General features: G+C 41.7%; 1 protein-coding gene across 1 annotated transcript in view; it reads right to left on the bottom strand.

The window, feature by feature from the left end:
- The window catches only part of PIK3CA (phosphatidylinositol-4,5-bisphosphate 3-kinase catalytic subunit alpha), a 64153-nt gene extending 58311 nt beyond the window's left edge, over positions 1-5842 (bottom strand). Inside the window, exon 1 of the mRNA XM_019532520.1 lies at positions 5470-5842. The gene's annotated coding sequence lies outside the window, so the exon portion shown is untranslated. The remainder of the gene's footprint in view (positions 1-5469) is intronic.
- Positions 5843-6982: the final 1140 nt, after the last annotated feature.

The following is a 6982-nucleotide window of genomic DNA, read 5'->3' as shown; positions in this document are numbered from 1 at the left end:
GGGTTTGTTGCGGGTAGGTCTTGCTTGACCAATCTCATTTCCTTCTACGACCAGGTGACCTGTCACCTGGACAAGGGAGAAGAGATTGATGTCCTATATCTTGACTTCAAAAAAGTCTTCAATCTGGTATCCCATGATCACCTGTTGGTGAAACTGGCCAGTTGCGGCCTTGGGTCCACCACAATCCGCTGGCTGGGAAATTGGCTCCGTGGTTGGACCCAGAGGGTTGTGATTGATGGCAGTCACTCATCACAGTGTCCTGTGACCCGTCGGGTCCCCCAAGGCTCTGTCCTTGGACCCATATTGCTCAACATCTTCATTAATGATGTGGACATTGGAGTCAGGAGTGGACTGGCCAAGTTCGCTGATGACACCAAACTTTGGGGCAAAGCATCCACGCCAGAAGACAGGCGGGTGATCCAAACAGATCTTGACAGACTTAGCAAATGGGCGGATGAGAACCTGACGGTGTTTAACACTGAAAAATGCAAGGTTTTCCACTTAGGGAAGAAAAACCTGCAGCACACTTATAGGCTCGGCAGTGCTACACTGGCTAGCACTACAGAAGAAAGAGACTTGGGGGTCATCACTGACCACAAGATGAACATGAGCCTGCAAAGCGATGCTGTGGCTAGTAAAGTGACCAAAACTCTGGCTTGCATCCATAGATGCTTCTCAAGGAGATCCCGGGACATCATTCTTCCCTTGTACCCGGCCTTGCTGAAGCCACAGCTAGAGTACTGCGTCCAGTTTTGGGCTCCACAATTCAAAAAGGATGTGGAAAAGCTTGAGAGAGTCCAGAGAAGACTCACGCATGATCAGAGGTCAGGAAAACAGACCTTACGACAACAGGCTAAGAGCCATGGGGCTCTTTATCCTGGAAAAGCACAGGCTCAGGGGTGATCTGATGGCCACCTATAAGTTTATCAGGGGTGACCGCCCAGATCTGGTGGAACGTTTGTTCACTAGAGCACCCCAAGGGATGACAAGGTCAAATGGTCATAAACTACTACCAGACCGTTTCAGGCTGGACATAAGGTAGAACTTCTTTACTGTCCAAGTCCCCAAGGTCTGGAACAGCCTGCTATTGGAGGTGGTTCACGCACCTACCCTGAACACCTTCAAGAGCAAATTGGATGCTTTTCTTGCTGGGATCTTATGAACCCAGCTGACTTCCCGCCCTTTGGGCAGGGGGCTGGACTCGATGATCTTCTGAGGTCCCTTCCAGCTCTAATGTCTATGAAATCTATGAATAGAGCAATAAGTCTATTGCAAAGCACTCAAAATGACTCTAACAGGTCAGAATGTTTTGATACTATGGATTCCTAGCTGAAAACAATGGGCACATCCAGATGAGCGCACATATGTGGTATGCAGTGCTGCAGATCCATCTTTGGTGCTACACACCACACATGCCTCTAATCTGCAGTGTGCGCGGGGGTGGGGGGGGATCGATACCAGGAGAAACCCTGTGCCTAAAAAAAGTGGGACAGCACACATGGAAGCAGCGTGTGCCACCCGAAACCAGAGCCTGGCCAGCTGGAGCCCCTAGGACTCATAGTAAGGCTCCTGGCCCCAGCCTAGGTGCCGGCCCCAGCCTCTCCTACCCTATTTGGAGCAACATACCACACGCCAGAGTGTACATGCACAGATGGTCCCCGGCAACAAGTAGTAGTACCAGCACATATTTTCCAACTGCTGTTTGTCCTCAGAGAAACAAACGCTCCTGCTCATAGGGATGCGCCATCTGGGTTTATCTTGTGAATCATGGGCAAGCGCTTGCACCACCTACCAGTGCAAATAATACACAGCACCACATGGCACCCTTTAAAGAATCAAGGCATCCCCAAAGTGCCCTGGCACACTGGTTGAAAATGATTAGCCTATCATTTCTGTACAACAATGGCTGGAAAAGCACCAGCTACAGAGACAGACACCAGAGGCTAAAATTAAAAGAGTGTGTCAGTAGAGTTACTTATACATGCAAGAGGATCTGTCAAGTCTTTCTTGTGTATAGCCTTGCTTTATGACCACCTGAAGTTTAGAATTTGCTCACAACTATATTTTATGCATTCATGAAATGGGTTAAATAAACAAAAGCTACCTTTTTTTGCAAGGAGCTTGGTCTATTAATCACACCTTGCACAGAAGCAGACAATTGCTGTAATCAGTATGGACAGTACTACCGTTTTGTGGAAGCCAGCTAAAAATAATACAGATTACTCACTAGCACACTTGTTTGGTGTGGGCAAGTCAGTCGATGCTATTGTGTTACTTGTTTTAGCAATAAATGAGTCCTATTGGAAGGTCATCACTTGGTATTCTACAGATAAAGGAAGGATCAAAAATAGGGCTTTACTCACTCTGTCAAAGATACATCCATCCTATAAGAGCTAATTTCATGTTAGGAAAGGCCGTTGCCTGGACAGAACTTTTATTTCAACTAACAGTAAAGTGTTCCTGAGAAGAGCTTACAGCTATCCAATGTTCATTTTAAAGCTATAGAAGAGCTCTGTAGTGTACAGGATATGTAAGCTTCCATGTCTAGAGGGCTCTTTCTGTCAGATTGAAAATTCTTATGTTGTTCATTCTTCTCCTAAGAAAACAGGTCGAACGGAGGGAACTTTCCTATGGAAACTAGGTATCACTAGGAATTAAGAGCATCTTTTGCCAGGTAATTCTTGCTATTAAGAAGATTTTAGATACCCATACTTACAAAGAATACTTTAAGAGAACATCTTTGGGCAGCAGTTGGTTACAAGGGCCTTGAAAAACAGTTTAAAGAAATAGCCAACTATAAACAACTACCAAAACGGTGAAATTTAATACCTGCTCATGAGATGAATGACAGAAAAATATGAAAGCACGGCCTGTACTTGCTTCAGAGTCACGTGAACACTGGCAGTTCAACAAATCTTGTACGTTCAGTTATGAGGTTTGTTTTTTCTTAATTACACATATACCAGAACAGCTAGAGAGGAAAAGATTAGAAGGTAAAATGCATATTTATCCCATGTCACCTTACAGTTGTACATCAGTGATACAGACAGGAGAGTACAGAAAGGGCATGGGATACAGATGATGAAAGAAAAATTGGGTTTCTGGACTGCAAAAAAAAAATCACTGACAATACATTTAAGAAGGCAGTTGCTGGGGAGGAGTTCTAGCTGTTAGTGGCTCCTTTTGATGCCAGAGTCAAGCCCTCCAGAGTTAGGAATAGCTTCTGTTCTCATTTTCCTCACGTGTGAGCTACGTAAAATCTCAGATTTCACAGAGATCCTTTTTTACCTCTTGCTAGAAGTTATACTGTCTTACTCTACTTCATAGTGCTCCAAAGTTGATCTCTGGATTTACCTTGAAAGAGGACTAACTAGGATGATAGCTTCACTGGCACTTTAGTCACTGTTTCAATGCATGATGAAGAGGAGGACAATTTAGAAAAAAAATATTACATGTGACCCTCTTTTAGCAGCTAAATAATACAAATAAAACATGTAGACGACAACTTTTCATTTAGTTTCAAAACAACTGAAACAGTTTGCCCACAAGTTAATTAAATATTCACCAGATAACCTCTTATCTCTTCCTCCAAGGTCTGAGGACAGGTAGGTGAGTGCTTACCCCCCAACTATACAGGGGCAAAGCCAGGTTTTACTGAGGTGACAGCAAGTGTTGCAAGATGAAATCCAGAGAGAACAACTCTTTACAAGCTCCATTGGTTTGAGTAGCCTTAATACACTGATCAGTAGAAAGTACGTCCCATTTGAACATGACAGAATAAGAGAAACGTGGACCTTATCAGCTCGTTTTCTCTTTCATAATTCCAAGCTGAGACAGTGTGTTGTAACCTAAACACTTTAATAACCAGGAAAAGCAAATGTTTATAATACAATCTGGGGTATAAGCTCCTTATTTTTTTCTAACTTACTAGGAAAAAAAAAAAATCAAGCTTTTTTTGATGACAGTTTCATTGTAGTCATACAAGACAAATTTAAGATTTTTAACTTAAGACATAAGTTTAGTATTTTGTGACCTCTTGACAGGATCTAAGTCAGATACAGATCTGCACCATCCCTCAAGCCTATCAAATAGTTTTAGAAAACAGTGCTGTTTGACACCTTGCAGAGGCAGTTCCTCATTGATTCTCAGAAGAAATGAGTGGCAATCTCATCTCCACTGACTGTTGCTCCACTTAGCTTGAACAAACAACACTCACAGCATTTTTCATTCAGTTGCACCTTTGCAGTAAGTGGCCCCATTCTTATGCTTTTTGAGAGCTCTTGACTCAACTTGCTGCAAGAAAAAAGGATGATACGTAAACATCAAACAAGACAGAATGAGTCTCTTTATGACCATGAAGGGAGAGCTCCTTCATACCAAGTCTTCACTGTCTCCTCTAGTTTCAACACTGTTTAAATAATTTTGTCCCAACTGTATTCTGAACATTTATTTTTCCTAGTCAAACTATTTAGGTAACAACACACCATCTTAATTTGGAATTGTGAATATGGAAATGACAGCTGATAAGGACCAAGTTTTTCTTGCAGTTTTTTGATGCTGTGCAAAACTGCTTGCTGCTTTGTCTATCACTGAAAGAGGGAATTAGGTTTGGACAGAGTTCAGTTTTTTACTTTAGCAAGCAAGAAGAGTTCTTAGTGGGCCTTGGGCCATGTGGCTGATTAAAAGACACTCACTGTAATCATACACTGGATTAAATCCTGGCACACAGCTTTCCATTTAGAACAAAACCTAGTTCTGATAATTATGTCTGCACTGTATGTGAAGTTAGGGGAGGCGTGCCCCCTCAAATCTGCAATACATTACAAGACTGGCAGTCGCAGGAAAAACAAGAACAGGAAGTCAGAACAAACTAACCTATTTCAGCCTGTGTAGTACAGACTTTCCATCCACAATGGGGAGAAAATACAAAAAACATACATTTTTTTTCCTTGATCTCAGCCTAGAATCTTAAGATCCTACACACTTAGAAAAACCTATGAACGAAGACAGATTTTCAGCTGAATTTTTGTCTGAACTGGATTAGAATTTGACTTCCAATTACATTTGGGTAATGAAACCTGAAGCCAAGTGGCTTTTCTTATCCAAACAGACCGCTACAGTAACAGACACTGTTAAAGCATTTTAAAAAATCAATTTTAAGTAGTGGAGACTGTAATCAGTAAAATAAGAGACTCCATCCTAGACCATGACAATGGAAATATCCAGTGGACATTCCTTTGCTGAAGAAGTCTCTTCTCCCTAGAGAAGGATCAATGTTCAGCCAAAAGAGTGACTCAACTAGTTCACTATTCCAGCGTATTTTACAATAGGATTGTCAATTCATTAAGCCTCCTGTGCTTTTTATAGAGCCACCAGTTAGAACTATAGCAGGCGATTAAAAGAAAAGCAAAACAAAAAACTCCCCTAAGTAGAAAAGCAACTGTCAAAGTATTTACTACAAAAAGCTACCTTTAGAAATCTCTTTTGTACAAGTCAGTTTTGATGCAGCATATTCCTGTGGGATCTTGAAGAGACAAAGCAGTTAAAAAAATACGTCTGTCTGTGTGATTTCACCAACTGGCTCCAAATTTATTGCAAGAAAGGGGAACATGAAGAGAAGGCGGATGAATGTGACGTCCAAAGTGGACCCAACTATTCACAGCCTACTTTATTACTTAGTTAAGGTAAGGAGGTAGTTATTCACTACTCCGAAGGAGAAACATGCAGGAAGTGCACTGAGGATGGGGGTGCAACTTGGAAGCCCCATTAATCTTCTGTCACCAAAACAGTGAGTTAGGAAGTTCAACCAGCAGCATTCCCCCTCTCAAGAGATGCTGCCTGTGGCAAAAGAGACAGACATAAGCATCTCTTCAAAACTTAACCCGAATTGAAGCGTTTAGAGAAAATGTTCTAGAGAAGGTTGCCACAAACACATCCACTCCTCCCCAATCAGAATTCTACAATTTGAATACTCCTAGGCCTTAATATTTTGAGTACAGTATAACCTCATAAATCCGGCATGCTCCGGACCGAGCACCTGATGGAAATGTCAGAAATCCGGAATTTTCAAACTGGAACGGCGGCTGGTCCGGAAGCAGCGGCCCCATGCAGAGCGGTGGCGTGGGGTGGTGGATCGCGGCGGCAGCTGCTGTATGCAAGCTTCCCCTTCCACTGCTTGGGGACTGGCTACAATCCATCAGGGAGTAGCGGCAGTCTTATAAAGTGCTGGATTTTCGATAATTCTGGATTTATGAGGTTATACTGTATAACTTTCAAAAACAGGATGTAAACATTCCTAGCAAACACTTAATGTAAGCAAACTCTTGCCAAGTGGCTTTGTGCCTTTCTTGATTAGGTTTATGAGAAAGTAATTTGTTTCCTCTAAACAAAGGGATGAATTCCCCATTCCCTTGCTTTTCCTGTCTGAAAGGACAATCTTGTTAAGTGGGAAACAATTTTTATGAAAACACCTATAATCTTACATGGGGCAATGATGTATACCCTCTCCAGAAAAAGCTGCATAGTACTATGTGAACACAAGGCTTCTTGCAATCAAATTATACAGTTAAACATGACTGTTTCATATTAAGAATACGGTAAAGCATGTGAAATAAGGTGCACATAAAGTAAAGCATGTAAAATAGGTCTGGATTATTCCTACTGTTCAGCAAGCCATTTTGCTGGCACCTTCAATGTTTATAGGAAGTGTAAAAGTTTTTTTATGATTCACTGCCATTGTTCTGGAAGCTTTGTAAGAGTTTACAAAAAAAATATTAGAAACAGATACCCAATTTGAATGTAGAGAAATACATCCTTCTGTATAGTTCAAAAGTTTCAGCTATATTATTTGTGAGCTCATTTAACATTTCACTAACTATTCAGGTAAAATGTTTTATCCAGAAGCACACACGTGTTGTCCCAGAAGACATATGAAAAAGGAACCACAGGAACTAATTTGTTTTCCCCCAGCTAAAGGGGGAAC

The sequence above is a fragment of the Crocodylus porosus genome, unplaced genomic scaffold (genome assembly GCF_001723895.1).
Source record: "Crocodylus porosus isolate Cpor-Errol unplaced genomic scaffold, CroPor_comp1, whole genome shotgun sequence".
NCBI lineage: Eukaryota > Metazoa > Chordata > Crocodylia > Crocodylidae > Crocodylus > Crocodylus porosus.
Note: the sequence above shows the minus strand (reverse complement) of the source record. Positions and strands in the feature narration are given on the sequence as shown.